Source organism: Globicephala melas, chromosome 20 (genome assembly GCF_963455315.2).
Source record: "Globicephala melas chromosome 20, mGloMel1.2, whole genome shotgun sequence".
NCBI classification, from domain to species: Eukaryota; Metazoa; Chordata; class Mammalia; order Artiodactyla; family Delphinidae; genus Globicephala; species Globicephala melas.
Window position 1 is genome coordinate 8,257,244 of NC_083333.1, and position 18,213 is coordinate 8,275,456.

At 41.1% G+C, this 18,213-nt stretch overlaps 1 protein-coding gene across 2 annotated transcripts in view; it reads left to right on the top strand.

Annotated features, from left to right (window-relative positions):
• The first annotated feature begins 16,247 nt into the window (after nucleotides 1-16,247).
• The window catches only part of PAFAH1B1 (platelet activating factor acetylhydrolase 1b regulatory subunit 1), a 73,000-nt gene continuing 71,034 nt past the window's right edge, over nucleotides 16,248-18,213 (top strand). The window contains exon 1 of one of the 2 annotated variants that reach the window (XM_030861792.2): nucleotides 16,248-16,633. The gene's annotated coding sequence lies outside the window, so the exon portion shown is untranslated. Of the gene's footprint in view, nucleotides 16,634-17,319; nucleotides 17,463-18,213 lie in introns of those variants that run through there. The other variant, XM_030861793.3, reaches the window with a different exon arrangement.

Genomic DNA, 18,213 nt, shown 5'->3' on the forward strand with positions numbered 1-18,213 from the left:
AAAAAAGCAACAATGAACATCCTTGAATAGACACATGCTTGTGCATTTGTCCTGTTTTTCCTTAGGGTAAATGCCCAGAACTAGCCCTACTCATTTACGGTTGTATACATTAAAATTTTTTAAGTGATTAATTTTTAATAAATATATATGCACATGGTAAAAAGTTCAAAGAAAACAAAATATTTAGAGTATCAAGTGGAGTTCATACTAGGAATGCAACACTGGTTTAACATTTAAAAAAGTAATCAATGTAATTCACCTCATTAGCAAAATAAGGGAGAAAATATGATCATCTCAATAGATTAAAAAAAAAGCATTGACAAAATTCGAAACTATATATTTATAATTTTGAAAAACCTCAGCAAATCAGAAATGGAAGGGAACTTTTTCAATCTGCTACAGAGCATCTAAAGCAAACCTCAGTTGGGACTTCCCTGGTGCCACAGTGGTTAAGAATCCGCCTGCCAATGCGGGGGACACGGGTTCGAGCCCTGGTCCGTGAAGATCCCACATGCCGCGAAGCAACTAAGCCCGTGCGCCACAACTGCTGAGCCTGGGCTCTAGAGCCCGCGAGCCACAGCTACTGAAGCCTGTGCACCTAGAAGCCTGTGCTCTACAACAAGAGAAGCCCATGCACCGCAACTAGAGAAAGCCCGTGTGCAGCAATGAACACCCAACGCAGCCAAAAATAAATAAATAAATAAATCTAAAGCAAACTTCAGCTGACATTGTACTTAATGGTGAACTATTTTCTCCTAATAGTGGAAACAAGGCATAATGATTAGACAGAAGAAGTAAAACTATTATTATTTGCAGATGACATGATTGTGCATGTAGAAAACACTATGGAATCTACCCAAAAAAGCCCTATTAGAGCTAATACATGAATTAGCTAAATGAATGAACTAATAAATGAAGATCATAAAATACAAGGTCAATATACACAAATCAATTCTATTTCTGTATACTCACATTAAGCAATTGCAAAACAAAAACATCCTTTATAACAGCATCAAAAACACCATATGGAGGAAGAAATCTAATGAAAGATATGTAATTTCTTCTGCATCAAAAACACCATATGGAGGAAGAAATCTAATGAAAGATATGTAATTTCTTCTAACTGAAAACTACTGAGAGAAGTTAAAGAAGATACAAATATATAGAGAGATATGTACCATTTTTAATAGATTGGAAGGCTAAAATTAAGATATCAATTCTTCCAAATTTTAGGTATACATTTGATGAAATCCCAGTCAAAATCCCAGCTAAGATTTATTTTATTTTTTTTTAATTTATTTATTTTATTTTTGGCTGCGTTGGGTTTTCGTTGCTGTGCGTGGGCTTTCTCTAGTTGCAGCGAGCGGGGGCCACCCTTCGTTGCGGTGCGCCGGCTTCTCATTGCGGTGGCTTCTCTTGTTGCGGAGCATGGGCTCTAGGCACACGGACTTCAGTAGTTGCAGCACACGGGCTCGGTAGCTGTGGCTCACAGGCTCTAGCGCACAGGCTTAGCAGCTGTGGCACACGGGCCCAGTTGTTCCACGGCATGTGGGATCCTTCTGGACGAGGGCTCGAACCCGTGTCCCCCGCATTGGCAGGCAGATTCCCAACCACTGTGCCACCAGGGAAGTCCCTAAGATTTATTTTAAATATGAGTCTACTCTATATAATTCTATGTCAAAATTTTGAAAACCTGATGAAGAGAGAAAAGTATTATTTACCAAAAAAAAAAAGACTCTAGGAAAAGATGAAAACCTAAAATACTGGGAATTCCCTGATGGTCCAGTGGTTAGGACTCCATATTTTCATTGCCAAGGGTACAGGTTCAATCCCTGGTCAGCGAACTAAGATCCCACAAGCCGTGCAGCACAACCAAAAAACAAAACAAAACAAAACAAAATCAAAAAAATCTAAAACACCAATGATCACAGGAGAAATTGAGGACCTTGTCAAAGAACTACTCAAAAAAGTGCTATGTACAGATAACTTCATGAAAAAATTCTTTCTAACTTTCAAGGAATCAATCATTCCTGTGCTATGTTTAAATTTTTTCAAGTATAAAAATGTATGAGTGGGCTTCCCTGGTGGCGCAGTGGTTGAGAGTCTGCCTGCCGATGCAGGGGACGCAGGTTCGTGCCCCGGTCTGGGAGGATCCCACATGCCGCGGAGTGGCTGGGCCCGTGGGCCATGGCCGCTGAGTCTGTGCATCCGGAGCCTGTGCTCCGCAACGGGAGAGGCCACAACAGTGAGAGGCCCGCGTACCGCAAAAAAAAAAAGAAAAAAAGTATGAGTTGGGTTGTCTCTTTATTGTTGGTTTGTAGAAGTTCTTAATATATTACTGGATATCCATGTATTAAAGCACAATCATGGGCTTCCCTGGTGGTGCAGTAGTTAAGAATCTGCCTGCCAATTCAGGACACGGGTTCGAGCCCTGGTCCAGGAAGATCGCACATGCGGTGGAGCAACTAAGCCCGTGTGCCACTACTGAGCCTGCACTCAAGAGCCCGCGAGCCACAGCTACTGAAGCCTGCAGGCCACAACTGCTGAAGCCTGTGCGCCTAGAGTCCATGCTCCGCAACAAGAGAAGCCACTGCAATGAGAAGCCCACGCACCACAACGAAGAGTAGCCCCGGCTCGCCGCGACTAGAGAAAGCCTGTGTGTAGCAACAAAGACCCTACGCAGCCAAAAATAAAATAAATTAAATGAATTAAAAAAAAAAAAGTACAATCATGTAGTGGAACGTTTGCAATGGGTGTGAGCATAGGCACTATGGGTTGCCATTTCTCCAAATGCTTTGAAGAAGCCAATCTGAGAGAATGGACTGGACACACAGAAAGAGGCACTGACAAGAGGCTGAAGAGTGAATTCTGGAAAAACTCACATCTATCGTTCTAGTCCTTCATTCCTACCTTTTCTATGGTTGGTTATGCGAGCCAATACATCCCTCTTTTTGCTTCAGTTATTTCAATTTGTATTTGTCCCTTCAACCAGAAGAGTACTAGTACAACAGTTATTTGAAATGGTGCTGTATGGCCCCAGCTGACATTTTGATTGCAGCCTTTTGAGAGACCCCAAGCCAGAACTGCCCAGTCAACCTGCTTTCAAATTCCTGATTCACAGGAACTATAAGATAGTAATGTTTGTTTTAGAAAGATAATGTTGGGAAAAAAGAAAGAAAGAAAGAAAGATAATGTTTGGAGTTTCCTGGTGGCCTAGTGGTTAGGATTCCAGGCTTTTACTGCCACGGCCCAGGTTCAATCCCTGGTCCTGGAACTGAGATCCCGCAAGCTATGCAGCACGGCCAAAATATATATATATATATGTTGTAGAAATTTGTCTATTGACATAGAAAGATAGTTATGATATATTGCTGAATTGAAAAAGCAGGCTACAAAACAGCATATGTGACATGATTAAATTTTTTAAAAATAAAATATATATGCAAATGTAACTATATAACTATAATGAAAAGCTCATGGGTGGTGCAGTGGTTAAGAATACACCTGCCAATGCAGGGGTCACGGGTACGATCCCTGGTCCAGGAAGATCCCACATGCCGCAGAGCAACTAAGCCCGTGCGCCACAACTACTGAGCCCACGTGCTGCAGCTCCTGAAGCCTGCATGCCTAGAGCCTGTGCTCTGCAACAAGAGAAGCCACCGCAATAAGAAGCCCACGCACCACAACAAAGAGTAGCCCCCACTCGCCGCAACTAGAGAAAGCCCGTGAGCAGCAACGAAGACCCAACGCAGCCAAAAACAAAAACAAACAAACAAAAAAGTTTATGGAAAGATAGATACCAAGACAGAAAAAGGGGTTGTCCCTGTGTGAGAGGATTTATTTTCATGTTGCTTGTCTTTTTATTTGTTTACATGTTTGTTTCCTGATTATTCTGTAATGAATGAAAGAGAATCTTTTTTTCAGAAAATAATTGATAATGCTCAGTGTTTTAAGGGGGAGTGAAGCCACTGGCACTGCCTTTCTAAAAAGTAACTTTACATGTGCATTAAGAGTCTTAAAAAAAAAGTATGCACTTTTTGGCCTAGTAATCCTAATCTTTGGATTAGAATAAGATATTTCCTGTCATAAGGAAATGACTAGTGCAATGCAGCAAAGATTTATGTTCAAGAATTTTCATCATATTCTATGTTTTAATGAAATATTAGAAATAACCTTGATGCACAATGAAAGAATAATTGTAATTCCAATCAGAGCGTCTTGGGCTACAATGACTGAGGAGTACTGGGCGTTAATGCCCAGAGACCAGGGACATGACACATCCTTCATAAAAAAGGATTGTCCCAACTTTCATTTCTGGAAAAATGGAGTAGGTGTACTTTTCCCTGTTGTTCTTTCTAAGTACAACTGGAAACCCTGAACACTGTGAACAAACATAAACACTTTCAGACTCATTGTATGTAGTCAGCATTACTCTGATAACAAAGCCAAAGACATTACAATAGATATAAAACTACTGATATCCCTTATGAATATTGATGTAAAAATCCTTGATAAGATACTAGCAAATAAAATTCAGCAGCATATTTAAAAGATTATACACCATAACCAACTGAGATTTATTCCTGGAAGGCAAGGATGGTTCAACATATAAAAATCAGTTAATGTAATACACCATTTTTTTTAATGAAGGGAAAAAAAAAACCCTACCTGATCACCTCAATTGTTGCAGAAAAGAGCACTTGACAAAATTCAATATGCTTTCATGAGAAAACACTCAACAAATTATGAATGAAAAGAAACTTCCTCAACGTGGTAATGACCATAAATGTAAAACCCACAGCTGACATCATATTCAGTGGTGAAAGACTAAAAGCTTTTCCCTTAAGATAAGGAAAAAGACAAGGATGCCTGCTTTCACTACTTCTATTTCAACTTAGGACCCGAAGTCTTAGCCAGAACAATTAGATAAGAAAAAGAAATAGAAAGCATTGAAATTGGACAGGAAAAAGTAAAAATATCTCTATTTGCGGATGATATAGTCTTAAATGTAGAAAACTCTAAAGAATATACATGCACGCATGCGCATGCACACACACACACACACACACACACACACACACACACACAAACCTGTTAGAGTTAATAAGCTCAGCAAAGTTGCAGAAGAAAAAATCAGTGCATTAAAATCAGTTGCATTCTATACACTAAAAGTTAACAATCAGAAAAGGAAATTAAGAAAACAATTCCAGGGCTTCCCTGGTGGTGCAGTGGTTAAGAATCTGCCTGCCAATGCAGGGGACACGGGTTCGAGCCCTGGTCCGTGAAGATCCCACATGCCTTGGAGCAACTAAGCCCATGCACCACAACTACTGAGCCTGTGCTCTAGAGCCTGTGAGCCACAACTACTGAGCCCATGAGCCGCAACTACTGAAGCCCGCGTGCCTAGAGCAGGTGCTCTGCAACAAGAGAAGCCACCGCAATGAGGAGCCCGTGCACCTCAACGAAGAGTAGCCCCCGCTTGCCTCAACTAGAGAAAGCCCACGCACAGCAACGAAGACACGACGCAGCCAAAAATAAATTAATTAAATAAATTTAAAAAAAGAAAACAATTCCATTTACAATAACATCAAAAAGAATAAAATACTTAGGAATAAATTTAACCAAGGTGATGAAAGATTATAAGGAAAATTACAAAACATGGCTGAAAGAAATTAAACAAGACCTAAGTAAATGGAGAGACATCCCATATTCATGGATTGGAAGATTTAACATTGTTAAGATGACAATATTACCCAAAGTAATCTATAGATTCAATACAATCCTTATCAAGATTTCAACGGCATTTTCTGCAGATATAGAAAAACCTACCCTAAAATTCATGTGGAATCTTAAAGAAACCCAAGTAGCCAAAAAAGAACAAAGTTGGAGGACTTGCTCTTCCTAATTTCAACACTTAGTACAAAGCCACTGTAATCAAAACTCTGTGGCACTAGTATAAGGACAGACATATAGACCAGTGGAATAGAAGAAAGAGTCCAGAAATAAACCCTTGCATACATAGTTAACCGATTTTCGTTGTGGGTGCCAAGATCATTCAATGGGGAAAGGACAGTCTTCAACAAATGGTGCTGGGAAAAACGGATATCCACCTGCAGAAGAATTAAGTTGGACCCTTACTTTACACCATATACAAAAATCAACTCAAGGGCTTCCCTGGTGGCGCAGTGGTTGGGAGTCCACCTGCCAATGCAGGGGACACGGGTTCATGCCCCGGTCCTGGAGGATCCCACTGAGTGGCTGGGCCCGTGAGCCACGGGCTGGGCCCGTGAGCCATGGCCGCTGAGCCTGTGCGTCCGGAGTCTGCGCTCCGCAACAGGAGAGGGCACAACGGTGAGAGGCCCACGTACCAAAAAAAACAACTCAAAATAGATCAAAGACCGTTTTGGATTGGGTGTTTTAAAATTTGAACTCAATATCCTTAATAGTTATAGGGCTATTAGAATTATTTCACATTGGGTGAACTGGAGTAGTTTGTGGTTTTTGAGGAACGGGTTGATTTCATCTATAAACTGTCGAATTTATGTGCATAGTATATTTCATAATGCTCCTTTATTATCTTTTTTATGCCTGCATGGTCTGTAGTTATATCCCCTTTTTCATGCCTAATATTGGTAAACTGTGTCTTCTCTCTTTTTTATAATTTAAAAACTTCCAAAAAAATATTTCCAGGCCCAGATGGAAATCAAACATTTAAAGAAAAATTAACACCAATTCTAGATAATCTCTTCCAGCAAATACAAGAGGAGAAAACACTTCCCAATTACTTTTATGAAGCTAGTATTACCCTATACCAAAACCAGAAAAGACAGTATAAAAAAGAAAACTATAGACCAATATCCCTCATGAATACATACACAAAAGTCCTTAACAAAATATTAGCAAATAGAATTCATCAATATATAAAAATAATTATACACCATGACCCAGTGGAATTTATTCCAGGCATGCAAGGCTGATTCAATATGTGAAAATCAATCAATGTAATCCACCATATTAACAGGTTAAAGAAGAAAAATCACATGATCATAAAAATTGCTACAGAAAATCAATGAAGAAATACTGTACTCTGTCATGATAAAAACTCACAAAAATAGGAATAGAGGAGAACTTCTTCAACCTGAAAAAGTATCTGCGAAAACTCTACAGCTAACATTGAAAGTCTAAATGGGGAATTGACTGGTGGTCCAGTGGTTAGGACATAGTGCTTTCACTGCCAGGTCCCAGGTTCAATCTCTGGTCAGGGAACTAAGATCCTGGAAGCCACATGGTGCAGCCAAGACAGACAGAGAGCAAGCAGGCAGCAAGTCTGAACGTTTTCCTCCAAATACTGGGAACAAATTAAGAATGTCTGCTCTTATCACTCTTATTCAACATAGGGTTGGAAGGGCAACAGGCAAGAAAAAGAAATAAAAGGCACATAGATTGTAAAAGAAGAAATAAAAATGTCCTGATTTCAGATGACATGATTGTCTGCACAGAAAATACCAAGGATTCTCCAAAGAAAACCTCCTGGAACTGATCAGTGACTTTAGCAAAATTTCAGGATAAACGATAAACATACAAAAATCAGTTGTATTTCCATATACTAAAAATGAACATGTGGTAACGAAAATAAAAAGTACAGTGCATGTATAATCACTCAAAAAACATGAAATACTTAGATGTAAATCTAACAAAACGTGTACAGAACTTATGTACTGAAAACTACAAACTGTTGATAGAAGGAAGACCTAAAGAGGAGAGACATATGGTATTCATTAAATGGAAGATTCAATGTAGTAAAGGTGTCTATTCTCTTCAACTGATATACAGGCTTGATGCAACTATTGATACTATTAAATTCCAACAAGTTTTTGTGTAGTTATACACAAAATTTTTCTACAAGTTATATGGAAAGGCAGAGGAACTAGAAGAGCTAAAACAATCTTGAAAAAGTAGAATCAAGTAGGAGGAATCACTCTTCTCAATGCTATGTTTTATCCTATAACTGCAGTAATCAAGACTATACTGTTGATGGATTGGTGAAGAGATAGACACATAGATCAATGGGATAGAATAAAGAACCCAGAAATAGACTCACACAAATATGCCCAACTGATTACTGACAAAGGTGTAAAAAACAATTCAGTGGAGGAAAAATAACCTTTTCAATAAATGGTACTGGAGAAATTGGACATCCATAGTCAAAAAAAAAAAAGATTCTCAACCTAAGTCTCACACAAAAATTAACTTGAAATGGATCGCAGATTTAAATGTAAAACTTCAGAAAAGAAAAATGTAAAAATGTAAAATGTAAAAAGAAAAATTTCAGAAAAGAAAAAACCAGGGGAAAATCTTTGAGATCTAGGGGTAAGCAGAGGTCTTGGATTTGACACCAAATGCTCAGTTTATAAAAGGGAACATTGATAAATTGAACTTCATCAGAATTGAAAACTTTTTTTTCTGTGAAAGATCCTGTTAAGAGCATGATAATATAAGCTATGGACTGTGAGAAAATATTTGCAAACCACATGTCCAACAAAGGACTAGTATCTAGAATACAGGAAGAAATCTTAACACTCAACAATAAAAAACAAACCAATTAGAAAGTAGGCAAAAGACACAAGGAACCATTTTACTAAAAAGGATATACAGATGGCAAATAAGCACATGAAAAAGATGTTCAACATCATTAGCCATTAGGTAATTGCAAATTATAACCACAATGAGATATCACAAAAACTTATAAAAATGGGCTTCCCTGGTGGCGCAGTGGTTGAGAATCCGCCTGCCAATGCAGGGGACACGGGTTCGAACCCCAGTCTGGGAAGATCCCACATGCCGCGGAGCGGCTGGGCCCGTGAGCCCTGGCCGCTGAGCCTGCGCGTCCGGAGCCTGTGCTCCGCAACGGGAGAGGCCACAGCAGTGAGAGGCTCGCGCACCGCGATGAGGAGTGGCCCCTGCTCACTGCAACTAGAGAAAGCCCTCGCACAGAAATGAAGACCCAACACAGCCAAAAATAAATAATTAAAGAAAAAAACTTATAAAAATGGCTAAAATAAAAACTAGTGACAACACCAAATGCTGGCAAGGATTTGGAAAAATGGATTGCTCATACATTGCTAGTAGGAATATAAAATAGTAGAGCCACTCTGGAAAACAATCTGGCAGTTTTTTTGGAAACTAAACATGCAACTACCATGTGATACAGCAATTGCACTCCTGGGCAGTTATCCTAGCGAAATGAAAACAATGAAAATTGAGAGAAATGAAAACATGTTCACAGGAATACATAGACACAAATGTTCATAGCAGCTTAATTAGTAATCACACCAAACTGGAAACAACCAGATGCCCTTTGACAGGTGAATAGTTCAACTATGTTACCTCCATACCATGGAGTAGTACTCAGAAATAAAAAGGAATGAATTATTGAATACATACAACAATTTAGATCAATCTCCAGAGAATTATTCTGAGTTAGAAAAAACCCCAATCTCAAAAGGACTGGATTATATACTACTTGATTCCATTTATATAACATTCTTAAATTGACAGTTAAGGGAAGTAGCTGTGGGTAAAAAAGAGCAACGTGGAGGATCCTCCCATTGATGGAAATATATCAATGTCAATATCCTAGTTGTGATATTGTACTATAGTTTTGCAAGATGTTACCATTGGGGTAGGGGGTAATGGTGTAAGGGATCTCTCTATTATTTCTTACAACTATATGTCAATCTACAGTTATCTCAAGATAAAAAATATAATAAAACTTTTAAAAAAAAGTATTGTTCCAACCAAAATGCGGAGCATGGCCTTGGGAGAAACACTAAAACAATAGACTATTTAGCAACCATTGAAAATTGTGTTTCTGAAGACTACTTAATGACATGGGAAATTGTTGATTTTTAACCTTCAACTAAAAACTATTAAGATTCAAAACTTCATTTAAACTAAGATCTTGATTTTGTGAAAAGTATTGACAATATCTGCAAAAAAAATGAAAGGTACATGTGATTTTTTTCACTGTGGTTATATCTGAATTATGGGATTACTTGAGACTTCATTTTCTTTTCATGGTTTCTGAATTTTCCAAAATTTTTGCTATAGCATGAGTCATAAATAAATGAAATAAGGAAACAAACATATATCTAGTGAGACGGAAAAGGCATTCTCTAAAATAAGCAGGTGGTAATTTGTGGGCCAAACGGGCCTTCTGTCCTATATTAATTTCCTATCTCACCTGTCAGAGTGCTCCCACTAAAATGTCTGCAGTCCTAGAAGATGCGTAGGTGTTTAAAACGAACCCCAATTTTATAAGGAAGAAGTTTGGAACAAAATTTTACATACTTTTATATATACATGTATCAAAAGTGATTGTAGAGAAAAGAATATTATTTTGTTTATCTAAGTACTGTGCACTGTAGTCCAGGAAGAAATAGAAAATTTTAGATATGCAGCCATAATCTATTCACCTTTAAAGAAGGAAAGAGTTAGTGTACTAAATTTTTTTAAAATGAAGAAATGAATCTGTTGTGAGTTCTGAATGCTGTCAAAGATGCACAGTGAGATGCTGGGATAGTATGGCAGAGGGGGTGTCAGTTTGTGCCCCAAACTCTGTTTCAAACAGGGACGTTCTGTGTTTGTTTGTTTATATGCACATGGGCATTCTGTACAGTATATTGTCTGAAAAAAAAAGGCTTTGGAGAAAAAGAAAGTAGAAAAGCCATGATTTAGGTTATGTCTTGATGTAACCTAGCATTAGTGGTTTTTCCTGGACCTTCATTTGGAGACCTGGAATTCAGTCCTTCCTTTCTCTGAACAGTCAATAGGGGAAGAAGGGACAGTAGAAACAGCAACTGGGAGGGGGAAAGAGGACACTACTGAAGAGAGTCAGAAAAGCTCTCTTTGGAAAATGGTTTATGGTCTTGCACAAAGACAAATATAAGCAGCCCTTTAGCAAACAGGACAGACTAGTGATCAAGATACTCAAAACCTTCCAGTCCAGATTATCTTTCCAGTCTTAGAGCCCATACATTTCTCCCTTCTTCCCTCTCCAACCCTTCACTCTCCCCACATCCCTCTCTCACATACATATACACTCCTTTTCATCTACCCTGGAATCACTTCTTGTTTCCAGAACTTGCCTTCCACACTTACAATGTTACGCCTTTGCTTAAACCACTCTTTCCACTTGGATCACCTTTCTTCTAGACCTGTACTGTCCAGTAGGATAGCCACTAGCCACATGGGCTACTAGAAATAGGGTTAGTGTGGATTGAGATATGCTGTAAATGTAAAATACACACTGGATTTCAAAGAGTACAAAGAAAAGATAGAACTTAATTTCATCTCTTTTAACTTTTTAAAATGTGGTCACCACAAAATTTTTAAAATATATATATTGATATATGTAAATGTATAAGGACATGTTACCTCAGCATTTGTGAATCCTAGTGTTGTAATCATAATTATACCAACTTCAGTGAATTTTTAAGGCAAATGTGTTTATTAGAACAGACTCTAGTCAAATCAATTATTTGATCAATTCTCTATTTTGCAGAGTAAAACCATTTCCAATTTTTCTATTTTCATTTTTATTTTAATGAAATTATTTTCACTGGGGAAACGTTCTTTCCTCTAATACTTTTACAAAGGAAGTTTGATTTACTTATCAGGGTTTTTCTTTCAGTCTCTCTTTTATTTTTTCTATTGCTGTGAGAACCCTTTCATGGCCATGATTTTCACCACATGCAATTTTCCTCGGTCAAATTTCACTGTGTGCAGTTTTAGCCATTGCTGCTTATATGCTATGCAAATCATTTCTACCAGTAATGTTCATTTTAATTGGATAAAAAACCAATTGTTTATATTAATTTTTAGACTTATTCATGAGAAAATAGTGGGGAGATCTCAAATAACCCAGGATAGTTCTGTTGTCCAAGCTTGCTTAACTGCATTGCTTATCCAATTTCTCCAGAACTTCTGATCACTCCATGTCTTTGGTGAGGCAAAAATCAAAGGGCAGGGTCAAAATATCCTAAGGAATTATTGTTATTCTTTTAGGTGTAGTAATGGTATTGTGATTATGTTTTTTAGAAAAGGCTTTTTTTTCTTTTAGAGATACTAAACTGTTAATGAATGAAATAGTGTGATATTTAGAAGTACTTCAAAATAAGAAGGGGGAAATGAGTGAGAATATAAACGAAACAAGATTAGCCATAAGTTTATAATTGTCAAACCTGGTGATGAGTATATAAGCGTTCATTATATCACTCTGTCTTTTATATATTTGAAATTTTACACATTAAAAAGGTAAGATAATAGCATAATTATCTGTTTAAAGTCCTTAAGATCAAGACATAGTCAAAATGTGCTCTTTTTTTGGTCCTTACCTTTATCCACAGCTACTAAAATGAAATCCAAACTCCCTACTATGGTCTCAAGGTCCTGTACTATCTGATTCCAAACTGTCTCTCTGATGTTCTCTTCTTCTTTCTTCTCTGAGCTATTCAGGGAATAAAATGTGAAGGGTGTCCCCTGGACCAGTGCAGTCAAAAGGCCTCCTTTCTCACCATCATTTCATTACACCTGCCTGGACTTTCTTTAATTTCCTGGGACACAGCAATCATTTTCCTGCTTCAGGGTCTTTGCACTTGTTCCTTAATCTAGAATCTCTTGGCTACTCAAGTCTCAGCTTAAATGTCACTCATTCCTCAGAAATGTCTTCTTCTACCACACTCACTCATGTGGTCCTTCCTATTTTTCTCCATCAAAACTGTTTATTGCCTTCATAGCTTTGTCACCTTTTTTCTGTCTTTCACCAGAATATAAACTCTATGAGCTCAGGGATTCTGTTTGTTTTATTCATTGTGTATACTGAGCACTCAGCACAGGGTCTGGTACATAGAAGATACTCAATTAAATATTTGTTGAATGAATGAATGAAAACTCTAGCCACTTTTTTCGTTTTTTTTTTTTCGGTACGCGGGCCTCTCACTGTTGTGGTCTCTCCCGTTGCGGAGCACAGGCTCCGGACGCGCAGGCTCAGCGGCCATGGGTCACGGGCCTAACTGCTCCGCGGCATGTGGGATCTTCCCGGACCGGGGCACGAACCTGTGTCCCCTGCATTGGTAAGCAGACTCTCAACCACTGCGCCACCAGGGAAGCCCTCTAGTCATTTTTAAAAAGTCTGCTTTAAATCACCTCCTTCATAAAGCTTTGAGTCCTCTAGGTGAGAATTAATCTTTTACTTTACTGGGCGTACAAACAGGCATGAAGGGGAAGAAAGCTTGTTTTACCCTTTGCCTGGTCTACTGAGGTGACATCTAGAATGAATCTGATACATCCTTTTGTATTGTTTATGTTAGCACTTTAAAAAATTATTTTCTATGCGTGTGTATATATATATATATGTATGTATTTTTTTTTAAGGTTTCAGATTACCAGGTGCTGCTTCTAAATATTTCTCCTATGTCCAGGCTGTGCGTTTCACCTCCTTTAATAGTCTGTCATTTATTTCTATGGCCTCCCGATGTTCATGACACATGAAGGTGTCATGATGCTGAGATGAAGAATGACTGGTTTAGTTGCACTTGCCCTCACTGACATGTCCATGCTTTGGGGAAATGCAGGTACACAAATTATTTAGCCAAAATCTCCTAGAGTGAGTCTTGCCAGTTGGTTCATGGTTTTCTTTCAAATGGGACATTGACACACATAACTTGTATGCCTGAAAGCTACCTTCTCACCATTTGCTAATTGCTTTCTATCAGGTACACACATACAGTGATGTATGTTTGCCTATAAACAGAGGACAGTTTCATTCTCAAAATAATGTGTTAACATTTGTGCTCATTGTTAACAGATTTTTGCTTTGGAGCTACTTTTAGAAGATATTTTGTCCACTCCCCAATAGCAATATTTTTAGAGTGCTTCTTCCAGTCAGCTTATTTGCAGAATTGTTTAAACTAACACTAATTTTACTGCAGCAACTGAAACAAATGTTTCCATTTTGAAAATGTCTGCTGGAAAAATAAAGATTTGCAATTCAAATGAATGGGGAGATTGTAAGATTGTGTTAAGTAAAATCGATGTTTATACTTATTTTTTCAAGAAACATCACCCAAAATATTCATTATTAAATGTTTCCTGGATGGATGTAGTAGGTTCTGTATAAGTCCTTATGAATTATGGTTAATAGCATAGATGTCCTAATTCTCCATTCTCAATAGACAAGTGTTTATTAAGATGCATCTATCATTTTAGCAATTGAAAAGAAAGTGCACAGAACCAGAACACATCGCTCCATATCAAGTTAAGCACATAACACAGTTTTATTTCTTTTCAGAAAAATTATAATCCAGGGAGAAAGCTTTTATGCATTCCTCCCAAGGGAGTCCGTTGTTTTTTGAAGAATTGCTATACAAATAAAACCTGATCTCAGTTTAATTCATAATTACCTAATACACATTTTAAAGTATTCTGAATACCTGAGTCTATGAGCTCAAGGTTTAGGGGGGTTAGTGCTGTTTGTATTAAATCAGTGTTTATCAATGTGATTCTGATTTCTGGGCAATTTTGTTGGCTTTTAGAACATTGATTTAAGAAATAAGAACTGATATACTCAGCTGATTAAATCTTAATAGCGTGATGTCAGGCAATAATAAATATTTTAAAAGGTAAAAATGAACCAGCTCTTAGAACAGGGGATGTTAATTTATTCCATGTTTATTGACTGTTATGGACGTGGCACAGACCAAACTTCTGTTCCTCTCTTGCTGTCCTTACCCAGCTAGAGAATCCCAGAACTGTAAACCTGGAAAAAACATTCCAGAGACCTTCTGATTTCCTTCCCTGCCTTCATAAAGGAGAGAACCCAAACCCTCCAGGCAATTCGCTCATATTCTTCTTGAACACCTGCAGGGTTAGAGATACAATCTTTCTTGATAAAAGGAAACTTCTTTGGGTATTAAGTAACAGTAATTGCTACATGAGTTACCTGTGAGTTACCAGTATATGGTAACCATTAATTACCATATACTGTACACATGCAGCATCTCCTAATTCTCACAAAAGCCTTACAAGTTACTTATTAGGTCTATTTTATAGAGAAACTGGGGCCAGAGAAAGTAATTTACCCAAGGTCACAGTTACACATACCCAAGTTCTCTCTCTCATTAGCCCAGCTGCTTCTCAAAAGCAGTGTATGTATTTACCTAAATAAAGGAAAGCAATAAAATCAATAAACACAAGCCTAAACCTATGTTTTAGGAAAAGAGTTTCCTTGGACAATACAAATTAGTGATGAGATAATCACACTAAACAACTCTTACTAAAAGGATATTCCACATTGGATAATTCAGAATCTCAAACCTGGCCGCTTTTAAATCAAATGTCTGTGTGCAAAACACTGACTACAAATCCCCAAGACCTGTCCTCAGTATTTCAACCCATAAATTAGCAAACACACACACGCGCGCGGCCGCGCGCGCGCGCGCTCAAGCCTTGTAGGGATAAAGTTCCAGGTCTTTCTTTGGGCATCAGTTTCGAGACTTCCAGAGTCGCAGATGTGTGTGTGCGTGCGTGTGTGTGACTAAGGAAAAGAATAGCTGAATCACATCTAAAAGCGAATTCTCCCAATTAGAAATCTATAATAAAAATGAAGATAATTAGGCATTCCGTCAGCCTTTCAACCTCAACAGCTCTTCTCCCCAAGCCAAGCCAACCTTCTCCCTTCTCCTCCCCCCCGCCCCCGGCCCCTGGGAAATAAAACCCAAAGGCCGGAGGTAGAAGGGGCGACATCCTGGTCCGGGCTCCGCTTTCTGAAGCCTATCGGGGCCCGGAATCCACCGGGGCCAGCTTGTCTCTTCTGTTGGCCGGGGGGAAGAGGGGAGAGCGCCGTTCGTGGCCAAGACCAGGTCGGGGACGTGAAGAGAGCCGGAGTTCGTGAGGGGCCGCAGCAGTCAGACGAGGGTCTAGGAAAAGGGAGCCGAGAGCCTTTTGCCAGGTTACAGAGGCGTGCTGAGGTCGAGAAAAAGCGCCTCGCGCGCAAACTCGTCCGTCTACGCCTAGGTACCGCCAAGCCGCACCGGCAACCCGCCGCCTAAGCGGAAGGCAGCGCGGCTGAGGGCCCGGCCCAGGCCGGCGCATGCGCCGCAGCCCCTCCTCCGCTCCGGGACCCCTCCCTTCCCCTCCCCTCCCTCTTCCCCGCGGGTCTGGGGCGGCGGCGGCGGCGGCGCGGTGACGTCAGGGCGTTGGGGCAGCTCCTGTGACAGACGGAGCTGGAGCGGCGGGGCGGCGGCGGAGTCCGGCGGCCGAGATAGCGAGTGAGCGAGCGAACGAGCAGCGACGCCGGGGTCCAGGGAGCGAGAAGGAGAAGGAGGGGAGCGCTCGGGTGCGAGCGGGAGAAACCGCGAGCGCCAGGCGTGGGCTCGAGCCCCGGAACGGCTGAGGAGCCCGCCCGCTCCCCTCCCCTCCCCCTCCCCGGGACAGGGCCCAGCGCGCCATCCTCCCCCTCCCTCCTTCCCTCCCTCCCTCCTTCCTCCCTTCCCTCTCCCTCTCCCCCTCCCCCGCCGGTGGATGGGAGTGAAGGACGGAAGAGGCCCTGCGGAGGCGGCGGTGCAGCGCTCCGGTAAGGCGGCAAGGGTCTGCGTCCTCCCCTCTGTCTTCTCCACCGCGCTCCGGCGGCTGCGGGCCGGGCCCGGCGGCCTGACGATGTGGCTGCGCCGGTCCCCTCCCTCCCATACTCCCCTCCCCCTGCCGCCGCCTCCTCCTTCTTCTTCTCTTCTCGCTCTCAAAATGGCGGCCGCGACGGCCGTTGAGTGAGAGACACGGGAGGAGGGGGGACAGGCCGGGGAGGGCGCTGCCCTCGCTCCCCTCCTCCCTGGCTCGGGTTCGGGGGCTGCCAGGGCCGCCGCGGCTCCACCCGCGGCCCTCCCTGGGAAGGGATCGCCCTCCTCCCTTGGTGACTTAGCAAGAAAAGTATTCTTGGGTAGGAAGGGCGTGGAGAGCAGGTCTCTCTCTGATCTTGGGGAAAGGGTTCGGCCCTCCTCTCCCCCGCCGCGGAAGGCGAGCTCCGCAGTCCCCACCCCACCCGCGGCTGGCGCTCAGGGACTGGGCTCAGCCCCAAGCCGCCTCGGCACCCACAGGCCTTCAGGCGTTCTGTCCCCCACCTGTCCTTAGGATGGGGTTGACCTGAGAATGATGGTCCAGCCCTTCCCTGGTCCCCCTGTGCAGTGGTCCAGCCTCTGCACCCACTGAGGAGGAGCGGCCCGACCCACCGAACCATCCGCAGCACCCACCCACCAAATGAGGCAGGATTTTCTTTTCTGCCGCCGGCTCCTTCAACGGGAGTTGCCTTTTGACGTTATAGCACTGAGCTTCGAGGCCCTCAGCCATTCTCCTTCTAATCTAATCTCCCCACTCATTTAGGAAACGCAGTGCCTTCCGTAGCCTCCCAGGTGAGAAAATGCCTTTGAGGTGGTGGGCAAATTTTCACTCTCTCTCTCTAGACAGAAGAGTGGAGAGGAGGAGGAGGTTTTCAATATCGTGAGACAAGACAGAAAGGTGCCTTGGCTTTATTTGTGATTCTGCCTTTCTTCGGTGACTTAGCAAGAAACTCCTTGGGAGCAGGGCAGGAGATTTTCTTTTGGGGTTGGGGTTTGGGTCCAATTTATATCAATCCTTTGGTTAAGAAATTGTGCTTTGGAAGCGAAGAACCAGATTTGTGGTTTCGTTCTCAATGGGCGATGTCATGCCAAGGTCCCCCCCTCCCCCTTTCCTTAAGAGGCAGTCGGGAGAGAATAAAGATATTACCGATGTTCCGACCTTTACTTTAACACACAATCCTTGAGATTTATAACGTTTTAAAGGCTAAACAAAAAATTTGTGCCATTTTTGGTAATTCTGTTTTTGTTGGGAGGTGGGATCGTTTTGTGTGAATTTCATTTTGAGGCTAGGGCGGAGGAGACAGTGCTTGGGCCTTTCATACCAGTAATGTCATCCCTCCCCTTTTGCCACAGTAGTATTTGCTTGAAATTTTTTTTTTTTCTTTTTTTCTGCAGCAAGCTTGATTGCTGCAGGGTCCAGTCTTTTAATCGGGAAAATTTCCTGGTTGGGTATGTCGGTAGTGATATAATGTTGAATATATTAAAAGCTGTTACTTAAAAAATTCTGATTTGGGTCTAAGGCATTAAGCTAGCTTTTAATCTC